This window comes from Bufo gargarizans, chromosome 9 (assembly GCF_014858855.1).
Source record: "Bufo gargarizans isolate SCDJY-AF-19 chromosome 9, ASM1485885v1, whole genome shotgun sequence".
NCBI classification, from domain to species: domain Eukaryota; kingdom Metazoa; phylum Chordata; class Amphibia; order Anura; family Bufonidae; genus Bufo; species Bufo gargarizans.
Genome location: NC_058088.1, coordinates 108390410 through 108409420, shown reverse-complemented (window position 1 = coordinate 108409420; position 19011 = coordinate 108390410).

The following is a 19011-nucleotide window of genomic DNA, read 5'->3' as shown; positions in this document are numbered from 1 at the left end:
AGGATTGTCAAGAAAAGGTCATTCAAGAATTTGGGGGAGATTTACAAGGAGTGCCCGAACCCGACTTGAACCCGAACCTGAACCCCATTGAAGTCAATGGGGACCCGAACTTTTGAGCACTAAAATGGCTGTAAAAATGTCATGGAAAGGGCTAGAGGGCTGCAAATGGCGTCAAAATGTGGTTAAGAGCATGGCAAGTGCTCTGCAAACAAATGTGGATAGGGAAATTACTTAAAATAACATAAAATACATAAAAATAAAAAATTATAATCTTGATCTAGGAGGACCAGGTCCATATGAAGTAGGAGGTTGGGGAGGCAGTGGATGTGGCGGTGGAGGAGGAGGTAGCCTACACTGCTTTTTGGTTTTAAATTTTATTTTTAAAATTAGGGTACACCCCAAAACATTGAGAAATATAACCTGTGATAACCCCCTCCTGCCGTGCTAAACACACATTCAGACAATACACTGGCTGCAGGGCAGGCCAGCACCTCCAAGGGGTAAAGGGCAAGCTCAGGCCATGTGCCTAATTTGGAGACCCAGAAGTTGCAGGGGCTGACCCCTGTCAGTCAGTTCATGTAGGCGTGTGCACACTTAGGCTAGGTCTACATGACGACATTTGTCGCACGACAAAATGTCGCACGACAGATAGGGCGCAACAGTTGTCGCGCAACATTTTGTTGCACTAAATTTCAATAATTTTTCTGTTACATTCTTGGGTTGACATTATACAATTTTATATATAATAAACACCTGCTATGCATAGGTGACAGGGAATAAAATTTAATAAATTATTCAGTAATTAATGCGCCCCACATCCTTACATTCATCTTGAATGGATTTTCTGCGACTGTCGCGTCGCAGTCGCAGCATGTCGCATGTTGCAGTACGACACCATAGACTGCCATTATAAAAATTGTCGCGCGACATTGGTGCAACAAAATGTCGCGCGACAAATGTCGTCGTGTAGACCTAGCCTTAGTGCCCCACCATGTCGCATGTCCCCGTGATGTTCACGATCCAATTGGATATCTTCTCTATCAACTTTCAATGTTCTTTTATGCACCTACCATGTTGATTACGGGTAACAGGGAATCAGGGTTCCAGGCCGGAGAAGAAGCCTGAGAACGAGAGACCACATCCGAGGGAGGATACATTTTTTCAAATTTGAAATTATAGAGTTGAAATATGGGAAATGTAAGCATTGAATGTAAGGATGTGGGGCGCATTAATTACTGAATAATTTATTAAATTTTATTCCCTGTCACCTATGCATAGCAGGTGTTTATTAACGTATAAAATTGTATAATGTCAACCCAAGAATGTAACAGAAAAATTATTGAAATTTATTAAGCTGTCAACTGGGTAGAGGAGGGGTATATTACACACAAAAATTGGTGAATTTCAGCAGAATATATAACTGACATTTTTTTTGTTTAACCTGTCTACTAGGTATAGCAGTGGTACTATACACACCAAAATTGGTGAATTTCACCCGAAAATGTAAATGACAATTATTTATTTTTTAACCGGCCTACTAGGTATAGCAGTGGTACTATACACCCAAAAATTGGTTAATTTCACTTGAAAAAGTATATGACAATTATTTTTTATTTATTTAACCTGTCTACTAGGTATAGCAGTGGTACTATACACCCAAAAACTTGTTAATTTCACCATAGAATGTAACTGACAATTATTATTATTTTTTTACCGGTCTACTAGGTATAGCAGTGGTACTATGCACCCAAAAATTGGTTAATTTCACCCGAAAAAGTAAATGACAAATTTTTTTTTTTTTGTTTAATCTGTCTACTAGGTATAGCAGTGGTACTATACACCCAAACATTTGTTAATTTTACCATAAAATGTAACTGACAATTTTTTTTTATTTTTTTTACCGGCCTACTAGGTATAGCAGTGGTACTATACACCCAAAAATTTGTTAATTTCACCAGAAAATATAAATGACAAAGTAGTGAAATGATATAAAATAAAACACGTACAATAAAAACAATGGATTTATGAGGTGGAGTTCCATATGGAGTAGGAGTTTGAGGAGGCGGTGGACGTAGCGGAATAGGTGGAAGCAGCGGTGGAGGAGTACAAAGGTTTTTGTTTTTAATTTAATTTTGTAAAATTAAGGTACACTCCAAAAGAGTGTGACATATCCAAAATACAAACATGCCCTGGAGTGTAACAATGGCTGGTTAGTGCCAGTATACATGTCTATTCTGCACAAGGTACGGACAAGTCCTGAGGGATCCATGCCTGGTTCATTTTAATAAACGTGAGCTTATCCACATTGGCTGTGGACAGGCGGCTGCGCTTGTCTGTGATGACGCCCCCTGCCGTGCTAAACACACGTTCAGACCTGCGCTCCAGCGTGATAATGTCTTGCAGGTCCTGTCCTGAAACTGAGGTGAGTGCTTTTCTTTTTTTTTTTATTCACAACAGGGGACAGAGGGTGGGGGGGGGAAGGTAAAGGCTGCACTCTGCAATGGAAGCAAGCGCTCATTAGTGACAGTCCTTGTAAGAAAATACTGGCATTTATTATTGCCGGTAGAAAAAAATTACCGGCAGGGCCACTAAAATACCGACCTTGCCGGTGAGCTACCGGCCGGGTGGCAACCCTAGTCAGGAGCCCTTGTTGCAGACTCCATCAAAAACATGGGCAGAACAGCACATTCTTATTAGGTAAAATGCTTGGTTTTGTAATGGAAACCGGATCCCATTATAGTCAGTGGGTTCTATCAGGTCACTTTGAGACAGGAGGATCAATACCTTTCCTTCTGTCCCTGCAGCCTGTCAGAGTCTCCCCCACACCCCCACCGTCTCCATGCTGGTGGGGGATTGGGGGGGGGGGGGCTGCATCAACTGGGAATACCTCTGGCTGTATAGCACCTAGAGATAAAACCTGAGATGTTCAGGTGTCAGATCTGCAGGTAATACTTCTTACCCCTGACCTGATTTCTAGGATATTTTTCTCAGGCTGTATGGAGGCTAGCACCCAGGGGTGTATCTATCACAAGGCAAACAAGGCATTTGCCTAGGGCGGCACTTGCCAATGGGGCGGCAAAATGCCTTGTTTGCTTAGTGATAGTTACACAATATGCTAAATATTTTTATTGCTCCTTGTCCGATCCAATCCTTCACTATGCGAGCGGTATCGCCGGCGCCGTATAGTGAAGGAGTTGAAAGACTTACTTCCTCCTCCTCCTGACTTCCTTTCGACCTCCCCTGCCTTTTGTGTCCACTCGTTGCCGTCCAAGTGCAGAACAGATCCTGCACACGGTCACCGTAAACACTGACACCAAGCCCCAGCCACCAATGCACTGATCCCTGAGCCTGCTCACTGTAAGTACTTAAATGAAAGTAATTCACAAAAAATCTATTACTTAGTTGTTTTATGGGGTAAGGGGGTTGGGACCCGTTGAGTGGTTAGAGGGGGGAGAAGAAGTGGGTCAAATTTATATTAGGGGGGAGCCCGAGTTTAGTCTCGCCTAGGGCAGCACAAAACCAAGATACACCACTGCTAGCACCTGGTCTTGTTTTACAGCTTAGAGTCTTACCTTTGGCTCCTATCTCTAGGTGCGCAACAGATGTACCCTTTACAATACAAAATCCACAGTTGTGGTTCTTTGCATAATGTGGATCCACTCTATTTTTCTTCAACACATTTCAAATCCACACGCAGGAAAATTTAGCATCAACAACAGTGCAGATTCCCGTTGAAAACAGTGTGGGGCATGGAAAATCCACTGTGTGCACATATACCCTTATGCTGCAGATTTGAACAATGGATTTACCCTTTAAAATACAAAGAGTGAAATTTGGTGCAAAACCCACTTCAAATTCCACATATAACTTTTTCATATAACAAATTTTGGCACAGATTCGTCATGGATCAGCAGAAAATTCTGTGGCGTATTTTCTGCACCAAAATGTCTCATGTGGCTGTACTCTATGGGAACCACCACTACCACTGCAGCGTCCCACTACATGTGTGTGGGCACTGCTTAAAAACACTTTTTTCCCTAAGAATTGTATTATGCTATGCTATGTAATTTTGTACTAACTTATCTGCAAAATCCCTGTTACTAGGCAGATTAGGTGTAATTTATACATCCCACCACTAGATGGGGATAACACTTAGGTCCTATAAATACTTAGGTCAGGCATAGTGAGACAGATTTGTGAGAGAGAATCAAATTAAAAGAGAGTTGAGAATGCAGAGTGAAGACTTCACATCACAGATTAGTGAGTGGAGCCAACTTCGCTATGTGGTAGTACCAAGGTGTGAGGCGCAGAAGAGCGTTTTCTTTCTGTGACCGGACTATACACTGGTATCCCTGACTAGTAGGAGAGAGTTTGCCTCCCTGGAACAGAACCAAGCATCAGAAATATTAATCGGTGATAATAGCCGTTATTTAGGGCCACAGACAACTTTGGTGGAGGACTTATAGCTTCTGGCAGCCACACCATAACTCTGGGAAACAGACTAGCTACCTGTCCCAATATTCAGCTTGGAGGGAAAGGACAAGGTATAGGACTGAGCATACCAACTGAAGTAAGGTACTCCATAACCACAGCATAAATCAGAGCCTAAGAAAGCCTAAAAACAGTGGATTCACAGATTAACTCTGCTGATAACAAAAGACTGCATTTTGATTGATGTACCCACTGCAACTGGAACCAACATCAGTAAAAGTTGTGGGTTACATCTTACCACTCTCTACCTCATTATTACCACTATTGGTTGTACCACCATTAACGGTACTGGCGTCGCGACAAAAACCATCAAAGGACTCAGCCGCAACATGCACCCTAAGCACCCCTAACATCAAGGGCACCTCAACCACCATCTTGGCTGATGCTTCCTACCACAGAGCGTGCCCTGGAGGATTTCGTGCTGTCCACCTCAACACTGTGCTGCTGGCCCAGGGAGGCTTTCTGCTAACCGTGAGTAAACCGATGAACTGTGTGTTATTTGGCCCCTCATCGGTTCACCGTGCAACTCACGTGTTGCCCCTGCGCTACTGGCTGGCTGCACCACCACCACACATCAGTAGACACCAGTATTAGATATGGTGTTACAGTTTTTACACTGGGGCCCAGGTGTTTCACATTATGGCCAGAGTGGCCTAATAATGCCTGGTGGTCTTCTAGAGCTATAAGGGGTTGATCTAGCATCCCTGGTAGTCTTGTGCGGGGTTAATAGCATCCTAGGAGATCTAGGACAGTAAGGGGTTAATGTTAGCATCCCTTACTTTGTCCTGGTTGCAGTGGCCTCCCATGTCCTAAGATAATAAGAAAGAAAATAATGAAGGTAATCACTGTGATCCTCATTATGAAATCGCTATCTCAAAACCAAGGGATGGCATTATGTCATCATTAGCATTCATGATGTCCTCATTCTGGATGAGGAACCAAACTGGTTAGGTTCATAACTGTCAGTATTTCTGTTACTATATATAAAGGGGGGGAAAAAAAATATATATATACAGACGTGGACAAAATTGTTGGTACCCTTTGGTCAATGAAAGAAAAAGTCACAATGGTCACAGAAATAACTTTAATCTGACAAAAGTAATAATAAATTAAAATTCTATAAATGTTAACCAATGAAAGTCAGACATTGTTTTTCAACCATGCTTCAACAGAATTATGTAAAAAAATAAACTCATGAAACAGGCATGGACAAAAATGATGGTACCCCTAACTTAATATTTTGTTGCGCAACCTTTTGAGGCAATCACTGCAATCAAACGCTTCCTGTAACTGTCAATGAGATATCTGCACCTCTCAGCAGGTATTTTGGCCCACTCCTCATGAGCAAACTGCTCCAGTTGTGTCCGGTTTGAAGGGTGCCTTTTCCAGACTGCATGTTTCAGCTCCTTCCAAAGATGCTCAATAGGATTGAGGTCAGGGCTCATAGAAGGCCACTTTAGAATAGTCCAATTTTTTCCTCTTAGCCATTCTTGGGTGTTTTTAGCGGTGTGTTTTGGGTCATTGTCCTGTTGCAAGACCCATGACCTGCGACTGAGACCAAGCTTTCTGACACTGGCTAGTACATTTCTCTCTAGAATTCCTTGATAGTCTTGAGATTTCATTGTACCCTGCACAGATTCAAGACACCCTGTGCCAGACGCAGCAAAGCAGCCCCAGAACATAACAGAGCCTCCTCCATGTTTCACAGTAGGGACAGTGTTCTTTTCTTGATATGCTTCATTTTTTCGTCTGTGAACATACAGCTGATGTGCCTTGGCAAAAACTTCGATTTTTGTCTCATCTGTCCACAGGACATTCTCCCAGAAGCTTTGTGGCTTGTCAACATGTAGTTTGGCATATTCCAGTCTTGCTTTTTTATGATTCGTTTTCAACAATGGTGTCCTCCTTGGTCGTCTCCCATGTAGTCCACTTTGGCTCAAACAACGACGGATGGTGCGATCTGACACTGATGTTCCTTGAGCATGAAGTTCACCTTGAATCTCTTTAGAAGTCTTTCTAGGCTCTTTTGTTACCATTCGGATTATCCGTCTCTTAGATTTGTCATCAATTTTCCTCCTGCGGCCACGTCCAGGGAGGTTGGCTACAGTCCCATGGATCTTAAACTTATGAATAATATGTGCAACTGTACTCACAGGAACATCTAGTTGCTTGGAGATGGTCTTATAGCCTTTACCTTTAACATGCTTGTCTATAATTTTCTTTCTGATCTCTTGAGACAGCTCTTTCCTTTGCTTCCTCTGGTCCATGTCGAGTGTGGTACACACCATATCACCAAACAACACAGTGATTACCTGGAGCCATATATATAGGCCCAATGGCTGATTACAAGGTTGTAGACACCTGTGATGCTAATTAGTGGACACACCTTGAATTAACATGTCCCTTTGGTCACATTATGTTCTGTGTTTTCTAGGGGTACCATCATTTTTGTCCATGCCTGTTTCATGAGTTTATTTTTTTACATAATTCTGTTGAAGCATGGTTGAAAAACAATGTCTGACTTTCATTGGTTAACATTTATAGAATTTTAATTTATTATTACTTTTGTCAGATTAAAGTTATTTCTGTGACCATTGTGACTTTTTCTTTCATTGACCAAAGGGTACCAACAATTTTGTCCACGTCTGTATATACAGGTCCTTCTCAAAAAATTAGCATATTGTGATAAAGTTCATTATTTTCTGTAATGTACTGATAAACATTAGACTTTCATATATTTTAGATTCATTACACACAACTGAAGTAGTTCAAGCCTTTTATTGTTTTAATATTGATGATTTTGGCATACAGCTCATGAAAACCCAAATTTCTATCTAAAAAAATTTGCATATTTCATCCGACCAATAAAAGAAAAGTGTTTTTAATACGAAAAAAGTCAACCTTCAAATAATTATGTTCAGTTATGCACTCAATACTTGGTCGGGAATCCTTTTGCAGAAATGACTGCTTCAATGCGGCGTGGCATGGAGGCAATCAGCCTGTGGCACTGCTGAGGTGTTATGGAGGCCCAGGATGCTTCGATAGCGGCCTTAAGCTCATCCAGAGTGTTGGGTCTTGCGTCTCTCAACTTTCTCTTCCCAATATCCCACAGATTCTCTATGGGGTTCAGGTCAGGAGAGTTGGCAGGCCAATTGAGCACAGTAATACCATGGTCAGTAAACCATTTACCAGTGGTTTTGGCACTGTGAGCAGGTGCCAGGTCGTGCTGAAAAATGAAGTCTTCATCTCCATAAAGCTTTTCAGCAGATGGAAGCATGAAGTGTTCCAAAATCTCCTGATGGCTAGCTGCATTGACCCTGCCCTTGATAAAACACAGTGGACCAACACCAGCAGCTGACATGGCACCCCAGACCATCACTGACTGTGGGTACTTGACACTGGACTTCAGGCATTTTGGCATTTCCCTCTCCCCAGTCTTCCTCCAGACTCTGGCACCTTGATTTCCGAATGACATGCAAAATTTGCTTTCATCTGAAAAAAGTACTTTGGACCACTGAGCAACAGTCCAGTGCTGCTTCTCTGTAGCCCAGGTCAGGTGCTTCTGCCGCTGTTTCTGGAATGCGGCACCTGTAGCCCATTTCCTGCACATGCCTGTACACGGTGGCTCTGGATGTTTCTACTCCAGACTCAGTCCACTGCTTCCGCAGGTTCCCCAAAGTCTGGAATCGGTCCTTCTCCACAATCTTCCTCAGGGTCCGGTCACCTCTTCTCGTTGTGCAGCGTTTTCTGCCACACTTTTTCCTTCCCACAGACTTCCCACTGAGGTGCCTTGATACAGCACTCTGGGAACAGCCTATTCCTTCAGAAATTTCTTTCTGTGTCTTACCCTCTTGCTTGAGGGTGTCAATGATGGCCTTCTGGACAGCAGTCAGGTCGGCAGTCTTACCCATGATTTCGGTTTTGAGTAATGAACCAGGCTGGGAGTTTTTAAACGCCTCAGGAATCTTTTGCAGGTGTTTAGAGTTAATTAGTTGATTCAGATGATTAGGTTAATAGCTTGTTTAGAGAACCTTTTCATGATATGCTAATTTTTTTAGATAGGAATTTGGGGTTTTCATGAGCTGTATGCCAAAATCATCAATATTAATACAATAAAAGGCTTGAACTACTTCAGTTGTGTGTAATGAATCTAAAATATATGAAAGTCTAATGTTTATCAGTACATTACAGAAAATAATGAACTTTATCACAATATGCTAATTTTTTTAGAAGGACCTGTATATATATATATATATATATAGCAGAAAAGAAGATTTGGCGGCACCAGTCTGTTGGCTCAGGTGCTATGTCCAAAGGAATGAGCTTTCCACCTTGTAATATATGCAGAGAATCGGACAGCACTCCAAGACTTGAAAAAAGTAGAAATCTTTATTCACCCATGTGAAAAATAATTGCAACGTTTCAGCTCACAATCGAGCCTTTCTCAAGCAATGAAACACAAGACTGTGCATGTCTTATACAGCTTTTTCAAAAATCAGACAACCAATGAATTTTACAAATCAAGACATGTGACTAGTGAACATGTGAAAGTAGTTCACCTCATTAGATCATGTGAACAATTACTTATGCAAAGTACCATACTGCTGGATACACAGGGATGTGTCCATTAGTGTTGTATCCAAGCTTGTAACATTTAAATAATGTATACTACAAAGTGCATATGTGCATAAATAAAGTGCATGAAGATACAAAAAAATTAAATCATGTATTAATGTTTAAAATCATACACCACAGAGGCTGAGGGAAAACAGTGAAGGTTTGATCATGTTCGACAAAACCGCATGTTCATGTGAATACTGGCCAAAAACAGCCCTGTTAACTAATACTGTCAAAACCACAGCATGTCAAAGACAAACCTCCACCCACAGTGTGCGCTCGCAACTGCGCTCCAATATATTCTCGGCAGCCAGATATCATACTTTTGCCGTGTGGGAGCTATTGCATACGCACAATGTGACATTATTAAAGGCATCGTCTTTGTAGCAAGGCGCTTGACACTGTATATGCTTCACTGTCAGGACCAATCAGAGAGGGATCCAACCTTCCGGGTAGATCAACCCCTCCAAAGTTATGGTCAGGTAAGGGGGACACCACATGCAAATGTAGTGCACCCCGAACCGTCCCATTATAACGGTCCATAGACAGTGTAATGGGGATCTCCCATATAAATCACTTGATAGCAGAAAATTGGTTTTGACACATCGTGGATGCAGTAACAGAAAAAATTCTATCCAGTTAAATTCATACACATAGAACATCACAAGCTGTCGCATGTATCCAAACTTCTATGTTCACTGTTTCCGCATCAGTCTGTGTGGTGTCTAAAAAACAAATAAGAGAAAATTACTCATATGCTTGTGAATCTTATCTAAATTCCATCATCACAACAGGGATCATGCCAGAAAGCATAAAAAGTAGGATATCAGGCAAACAGTAATCTAGAAGCATCCAGGATTGTATTCCACATTTAACCCTTTAGGTTTTAGGCTATCTAAAGTGTAGATCCACCACATTTCTTTGTTTTTCAATATTTTTATTCGATTGCCCCCTCTCCTGGGGGGAGGTACATGATCTACAATCCAGCATGTTAATTCACGTTCTGAATGTTTCTGCTCAGAAAAATGCTTCGGTACTGGTAAATCATGTCGTTTTTGGCGAATTGAAAATCTATGGTTATTTAACCTGGTTTTCAAATCCGTGGAGGTTTCTCCCACATACAGAATTTTACATGGGCAGGTTAACACATAGATTACAAAATTAGAATTGCACGTCAAATGAAAATTAATAGGATAAGTTTTACCAGTGGCAGGATGTATAAAGCTGCGTCCCTTGCCTATGTATTTGCAATTTACGCAGCTTAAACATGGGAAGCTGCCCAATCCATATTTTGACAATTTCATTTGACGTGCTCGCTGCCTTGAGCCACAATCTGCTCTCACCAATTGGTCTTTCAGACTGCTAGCTCTCCGGTATGAAAACAGGGGAGGCAGTCTAAATTCTTCAATATCACTAAAGGTATTGCCCAGTATACTCCAGTGTTTTCTAATAATCTTGCTGATAGCTGCACTTTCCTCCGTATGAGTAGAGATAAAAGGAATCCGACGTTGGGGATTTTCCTTATCTTTCCTCACTAAGGTCGACTCTCTATCCATCTCCAGAGCCTTATATTTATGTGTCTGTAGCAACTTTGGCGGATAACCCCTATCTTCAAACTTCCTTGACATATCCTCAAGGGCCTCCGTCAAATTGCTCTCCTCTGATGTTATTCTACGCACCCGCAAAAATTGCGAGTACGGTAAATGCCTAACCATATTTTTCGGGTGATTACTATCATACCTTAATATGGTATTCTTGTCAGTAGGTTTAGTGTATAATTTAGTAAGGAACTTTTCCCCAGACCAGACAACCGTGGTATCAAGGAACTGTACCTCAGTGTGTGAGAAAACCAAAGTGAATTGAAGATCACTATCACTGCTATTCAAATACATGTGGAAGTCAATTAGTTCCTTCTCCGTGCCAGTCCAAATGAGGAAGACGTCATCGATATAACGCCACCACCGCAGAACATGTCTGAAGTGGTGTGAAACATAGATGACGTCTTCCTCAAATTTTCGCATAAAAATATTTGCGAACGTTGGGGCCACATTCGACCCCATCGCTACTCCCCTTAATTGCTTATAAAAGGAATCTTGAAACAGAAAATAGTTCCAATGTAGAACAATGCGCAAGAGAGATAAAATGAAATGTAAAGCTGATTCAGTCATTGAGGAGAGTGCCAACATACATTCAACAGCCGTTATGCCCAACGTGTGGTCAATTGAGGTGTAGAGAGAGACTACATCGAAAGATGCAAGAATATATGTCTGCTCTCTATCCACCTCAATTGCGTTGAGTTTACACAAAAAATCGGTCGTGTCTTGAATGTATGAGGTCGCCCCTGTCGCAAAATTGCGAAGTATCTTGTCCAAAAAAATTGCAATGTTGCTGAATATTGACTCAGAGCCAGATACTATCGGCCGGCCAGGGGGATCAACCAGAGATTTGTGGACCTTGGGAAGCACATACATCACTGGTGTGACTGGATGTGTCACCACAAGGTACTCACAAAGATCCCGGTCGATCACCCCCGCCGCCAATGCATCAGTGAGACACTGTCCAATAATCCTAGCAATCTCAAATTTTGGGTCATAATTAATCAACAAATACACATTTGTGTCACCAAGCTGACGTTCTATTTCCGCAATATATTTATGTTTATCCAGGATGACTACCCCCCCACCCTTATCGGCAGGTTTAATTACCAAATGGGGATCATTCCTTAATTGATCTAAGGCGGCTATTTCAAATTTCGTCATGTTGGGACGGGTAAATCTATGAGTAACAGATGATTTCAGAGCGGACAAATCCTTTTTAACCACATTCATAAAGGCCTCCAATGCAGGGTTGTCAACCACTGGTGTGAAGGTACTTTTCCCTGGTAGACTGAGTCTCCTCATGCAAAACTCGCTCGCAGGAGGGGAGTCAGTCTGCACTTTATTGTGAAACCATATTTTTAATTTTATAGATCTAAAAAAACCACACATATCTGTCTCAAGATTAAACCAATTAACATGTGCATTTGGACAATATGATAATCCCTTAGAAAGTACACTCACTTGAAACGGTGTGAGTAACTTGGAGGATAAATTAATGACAGTCATTTCTTCCTTTGCTGCGGTTTGTTCTGTGGTCGTAGCTTGCTGTTCCGGGTTTTTATGCCGTCTGTGTCTACGTCCTCCTCTTCGGGTCCGGTTCCGTTTACAGATGCTGTTTCCTTCCCTAAAAAAGGGGCGCGAGAAGATGTGGATGTGGACAACTGTGGCAATCTCTTCTTTCTTTTATTATCATTATAATTCACATTAGGATTTCTGGTATCCGTCTGCCAGGTATAAATATTCCCTTTCTTATAATCGTCCAAATCTCTGTTCCATTTGGAACGCTTGATTTCCTCCGCCTCGACTTGGGTTTTTAGTAGCCATGCGGCTGATCTTTCAAAAAATGCAGTGGATTCTTCAGATGTCAGAAGAGTTATCAAGCGTTCCTCTGTCTCACTAATTTCTACCGACAAGATGGAAAGTTCGGTTTGTAAAAACTGTATATTCAACAAAATAAAGTCCAGTGAGTATCTGGTGGAGAGTGCCTCAAACTTTTTGCAAAAAATAGAGTCATTTGTAAACAGATTGGGGCGTAGGTTGGATCTCATGCCCCGAGGTATGCGTTTGACTTTATAATATTCGCCCAATGTAGTCATATGAAGACGTAATGCAGTAGATTTCTTTGTTAAAAGGTCATACCTTTTCTTCAGCTCCTTAGTGGAAGGGATGTTTAGAAAAGCTGCATCTCCATCAATCCCACGTATAATACTCTCGGCCTCCTCCTGTGTGAAGGTGGATCCACATGTTGGATCAAGTTCCATGGTGAAAAATTATAATATAAAAAATTTTTTGTTGTATAAATAGTTCGCTGTGCTCTGCCAAAAAAGCTGTATACGTATAGCAGAAAAGAAGATTTGGCGGCACCAGTCTGTTGGCTCAGGTGCTATGTCCAAAGGAATGAGCTTACTCACTGGACTTTATTTAGTTGAATATACAGTTTTTACAAACCGAACTTTCCATCTTGTCGGTAGAAATTAGTGAGACAGAGGAACGCTTGATAACTCTTCTGACATCTGAAGAATCCACTGCATTTTTTGAAAGATCAGCCGCATGGCTACTAAAAACCCAAGTCGAGGCGGAGGAAATCAAGCGTTCCAAATGGAACAGAGATTTGGACGATTATAAGAAAGGGAATATTTATACCTGGCAGACGGATACCAGAAATCCTAATGTGAATTATAATGATAATAAAAGAAAGAAGAGATTGCCACAGTTGTCCACATCCACATCTTCTCGCGCCCCTTTTTTAGGGAAGGAAACAGCACCTGTAAACGGAACCGGACCCGAAGAGGAGGACGTAGACACAGACGGCATAAAAACCCGGAACAGCAAGCTACGACCACAGAACAAACCGCAGCAAAGGAAGAAATGACTGTCATTAATTTATCCTCCAAGTTACTCACACCGTTTCAAGTGAGTGTACTTTCTAAGGGATTATCATATTGTCCAAATGCACATGTTAATTGGTTTAATCTTGAGACAGATATGTGTGGTTTTTTTAGATCTATAAAATTAAAAATATGGTTTCACAATAAAGTGCAGACTGACTCCCCTCCTGCGAGCGAGTTTTGCATGAGGAGACTCAGTCTACCAGGGAAAAGTACCTTCACACCAGTGGTTGACAACCCTGCATTGGAGGCCTTTATGAATGTGGTTAAAAAGGATTTGTCCGCTCTGAAATCATCTGTTACTCATAGATTTACCCGTCCCAACATGACGAAATTTGAAATAGCCGCCTTAGATCAATTAAGGAATGATCCCCATTTGGTAATTAAACCTGCCGATAAGGGTGGGGGGGTAGTCATCCTGGATAAACATAAATATATTGCGGAAATAGAACGTCAGCTTGGTGACACAAATGTGTATTTGTTGATTAATTATGACCCAAAATTTGAGATTGCTAGGATTATTGGACAGTGTCTCACTGATGCATTGGCGGCGGGGGTGATCGACCGGGATCTTTGTGAGTACCTTGTGGTGACACATCCAGTCACACCAGTGATGTATGTGCTTCCCAAGGTCCACAAATCTCTGGTTGATCCCCCTGGCCGGCCGATAGTATCTGGCTCTGAGTCAATATTCAGCAACATTGCAATTTTTTTGGACAAGATACTTCGCAATTTTGCGACAGGGGCGACCTCATACATTCAAGACACGACCGATTTTTTGTGTAAACTCAACGCAATTGAGGTGGATAGAGAGCAGACATATATTCTTGCATCTTTCGATGTAGTCTCTCTCTACACCTCAATTGACCACACGTTGGGCATAACGGCTGTTGAATGTATGTTGGCACTCTCCTCAATGACTGAATCAGCTTTACATTTCATTTTATCTCTCTTGCGCATTGTTCTACATTGGAACTATTTTCTGTTTCAAGATTCCTTTTATAAGCAATTAAGGGGAGTAGCGATGGGGTCGAATGTGGCCCCAACGTTCGCAAATATTTTTATGCGAAAATTTGAGGAAGACGTCATCTATGTTTCACACCACTTCAGACATGTTCTGCGGTGGTGGCGTTATATCGATGACGTCTTCCTCATTTGGACTGGCACGGAGAAGGAACTAATTGACTTCCACATGTATTTGAATAGCAGTGATAGTGATCTTCAATTCACTTTGGTTTTCTCACACACTGAGGTACAGTTCCTTGATACCACGGTTGTCTGGTCTGGGGAAAAGTTCCTTACTAAATTATACACTAAACCTACTGACAAGAATACCATATTAAGGTATGATAGTAATCACCCGAAAAATATGGTTAGGCATTTACCGTACTCGCAATTTTTGCGGGTGCGTAGAATAACATCAGAGGAGAGCAATTTGACGGAGGCCCTTGAGGATATGTCAAGGAAGTTTGAAGATAGGGGTTATCCGCCAAAGTTGCTACAGACACATAAATATAAGGCTCTGGAGATGGATAGAGAGTCGACCTTAGTGAGGAAAGATAAGGAAAATCCCCAACGTCGGATTCCTTTTATCTCTACTCATACGGAGGAAAGTGCAGCTATCAGCAAGATTATTAGAAAACACTGGAGTATACTGGGCAATACCTTTAGTGATATTGAAGAATTTAGACTGCCTCCCCTGTTTTCATACCGGAGAGCTAGCAGTCTGAAAGACCAATTGGTGAGAGCAGATTGTGGCTCAAGGCAGCGAGCACGTCAAATGAAATTGTCAAAATATGGATTGGGCAGCTTCCCATGTTTAAGCTGCGTAAATTGCAAATACATAGGCAAGGGACGCAGCTTTATACATCCTGCCACTGGTAAAACTTATCCTATTAATTTTCATTTGACGTGCAATTCTAATTTTGTAATCTATGTGTTAACCTGCCCATGTAAAATTCTGTATGTGGGAGAAACCTCCACGGATTTGAAAACCAGGTTAAATAACCATAGATTTTCAATTCGCCAAAAACGACATGATTTACCAGTACCGAAGCATTTTTCTGAGCAGAAACATTCAGAACGTGAATTAACATGCTGGATTGTAGATCATGTACCTCCCCCCAGGAGAGGGGGCAATCGAATAAAAATATTGAAAAACAAAGAAATGTGGTGGATCTACACTTTAGATAGCCTAAAACCTAAAGGGTTAAATGTGGAATACAATCCTGGATGCTTCTAGATTACTGTTTGCCTGATATCCTACTTTTTATGCTTTCTGGCATGATCCCTGTTGTGATGATGGAATTTAGATAAGATTCACAAGCATATGAGTAATTTTCTCTTATTTGTTTTTTAGACACCACACAGACTGATGCGGAAACAGTGAACATAGAAGTTTGGATACATGCGACAGCTTGTGATGTTCTATGTGTATGAATTTAACTGGATAGAATTTTTTCTGTTACTGCATCCACGATGTGTCAAAACCAATTTTCTGCTATCAAGTGATTTATATGGGAGATCCCCATTACACTGTCTATGGACCGTTATAATGGGACGGTTCGGGGTGCACTACATTTGCATGTGGTGTCCCCCTTACCTGACCATAACTTTGGAGGGGTTGATCTACCCGGAAGGTTGGATCCCTCTCTGATTGGTCCTGACAGTGAAGCATATACAGTGTCAAGCGCCTTGCTACAAAGACGATGCCTTTAATAATGTCACATTGTGCGTATGCAATAGCTCCCACACGGCAAAAGTATGATATCTGGCTGCCGAGAATATATTGGAGCGCAGTTGCGAGCGCACACTGTGGGTGGAGGTTTGTCTTTGACATGCTGTGGTTTTGACAGTATTAGTTAACAGGGCTGTTTTTGGCCAGTATTCACATGAACATGCGGTTTTGTCGAACATGATCAAACCTTCACTGTTTTCCCTCAGCCTCTGTGGTGTATGATTTTAAACATTAATACATGATTTAATTTTTTTGTATCTTCATGCACTTTATTTATGCACATATGCACTTTGTAGTATACATTATTTAAATGTTACAAGCTTGGATGCAACACTAATGGACACGTCCCTGTGTATCCAGCAGTATGGTACTTTGCATAAGTAATTGTTCACATGATCTAATGAGGTGAACTACTTTCACATGTTCACTAGTCACATGTCTTGATTTGTAAAATTCATTGGTTGTCTGATTTTTGAAAAAGCTGTATAAGACATGCACAGTCTTGTGTTTCATTGCTTGAGAAAGGCTCGATTGTGAGCTGAAACGTTGCAATTATTTTTCACATGGGTGAATAAAGATTTCTACTTTTTTCAAGTCTTGGAGTGCTGTCCGATTCTCTGCATATATATATATATATATATATATACATATACTATATACACACACTATATTTTTTAAGACTATTAGACGCATCGGACTATAAGATGCACCTTGGATTTGGAGGAGGAAAATCTGCAAAAAAAATAGTTTTAATCAGAACTCAAAGCAAATGCCTAATCCTCATCAGACCCCCAAATCAGACTTCCATTCTTCATCAGACCTTAGATCAGACCTCAGATCTGACCCTCAGACCCCAAGCTTCATCAGCCTCAGATCAGACCCCCAAGCTCCATCAACCTCAGATCAGACGCCCCAGCCTCCATCAGCCTTAGATCAGACCCCCATCCGCCTTAGATTAGACCCTGTCAGACCTCAGATCAGATGTTAATAAAGAAATAAATGCACTTACCTCGCTTGCTCCGGATGGCGCTGCCTCTCACTTACCGCTCCCTGGTCTTCTTCCGGCCTGGGCTGCACTGTGACCGGACGTCGCACAGCATCAGGTCATAGTGCGCGCCTACCTGCACTACGCCCTGGTGCTATATAAAGTCAGTAAATGGTGCAGAGCGTGGCCCGAAAGAAGACCAGGGAGTGCTAGTACAGCTGCACAGAGCTTCCCTCAATGCTCCCTGCAACTCCTGCATGGTGATGACCGCTTCCATAATGGAAGTTCACCTTATAGCCCCAAAAAGAAAAAAAAAATGCATATATATTTTGTTTTTTCTTTTTTTTGCCATCAATGTCCACACATAAGCCAACGCTTGAGGCTGCACTACTGAAAGATTCTGATGAGATGTCACACTGCCCGGAGAAAGACATGACGTAGATATTATATAAATGTTGCATTGGGGCCCAGGAGTCTCAAATGACTCCTCTGAGAACAGTGACACACCCTGTGTAATTGGAGGGCCACACTGCCAGCAGTGGAGTGGAGAAGGCAGCCCTCCATGCTTAGGAGACTTGCCTACACTTCTGGGCAGGCTCGGACTGGCCCACAGGGGTACAGGGGAATCCCCCGTGGGCCCCTGAGCAAGGTGGGCCCCTAGTCTCCCACCCCCTGCACAAGTGGCACATAACACAGTAGACTTACTGCACTGCACACATATATTCAGTGTACAGCACCTCCACCAGCCGACGTTCATATAAAAAACCTGATAGATTATAAGAAACTCCCCAGTTTATTACTATAGACACAATCAGATCCGAGATGACTTCTAGGTATAGAGGAAAGCTGCCAGTGTCCTCTTCTTCCCAGGACCTACCGTCTCAAAGCTGCTGCAGGGACCCCCATATTCAGTCATCCGGTAGCATCTTGCTGCTGTGTGAGCAGGTCACATCTGAATTTATCCGTACAGTGGGCCCTAGGCACCCCAGTCCGACACTGCTTCAGGGAATCTTTGAGGTTCTAAAGTGTAGTCACAGATGTGGACCTGTTCACTTGAATGGCACCGCAAATCCGGAGATGCGGTGCAGAACGGAATGGAAGCACGGAACGGAACCCCACAGAAGCACTACGGAATGCTTCTGTGGTGTTCAGTTCTGCAAAAAGATAGAACTTGTTCTATCTTTTTGTGGAACGGATGGATCGCAGACCCCATTCAAGTGAATGGGTCTGCGATCTGATGCAACCGCCCCATGGTCGGTACTCGTGCATTGAGGACTGCAATTTGCGGTCCGCAGCACGGGCACGGAGCCCTTACGTTTGTGTGAAAGAGGCCTAACTCTGATATAGATCCACCACAATATTTATTCTAAAACCCACAGGAAAAAATAATATAAAATATATTTTCTTCAAAGCAGGGAAATGGCCTCATGACCAAACCACAAATCCGTGAAATAAGGATCTGCATTATTATCACTCCCATCATTAGAAATGCCTAGGAAAAGTTCTATAATCTGCGGAACGACCACACAGATGACATGTGCTGTCCATGTTTTTGGCGGACACATAGAAATGAAAGAGTCCATGTTTGATCCATAAAAAATGCATATTGGACGTGGAACAAAACTGCAGTGGAGTTACATGAACTCTGAACGGGTTTTCTGAGACTGATGTCCAAGCACACAGGGCAGGATGCAT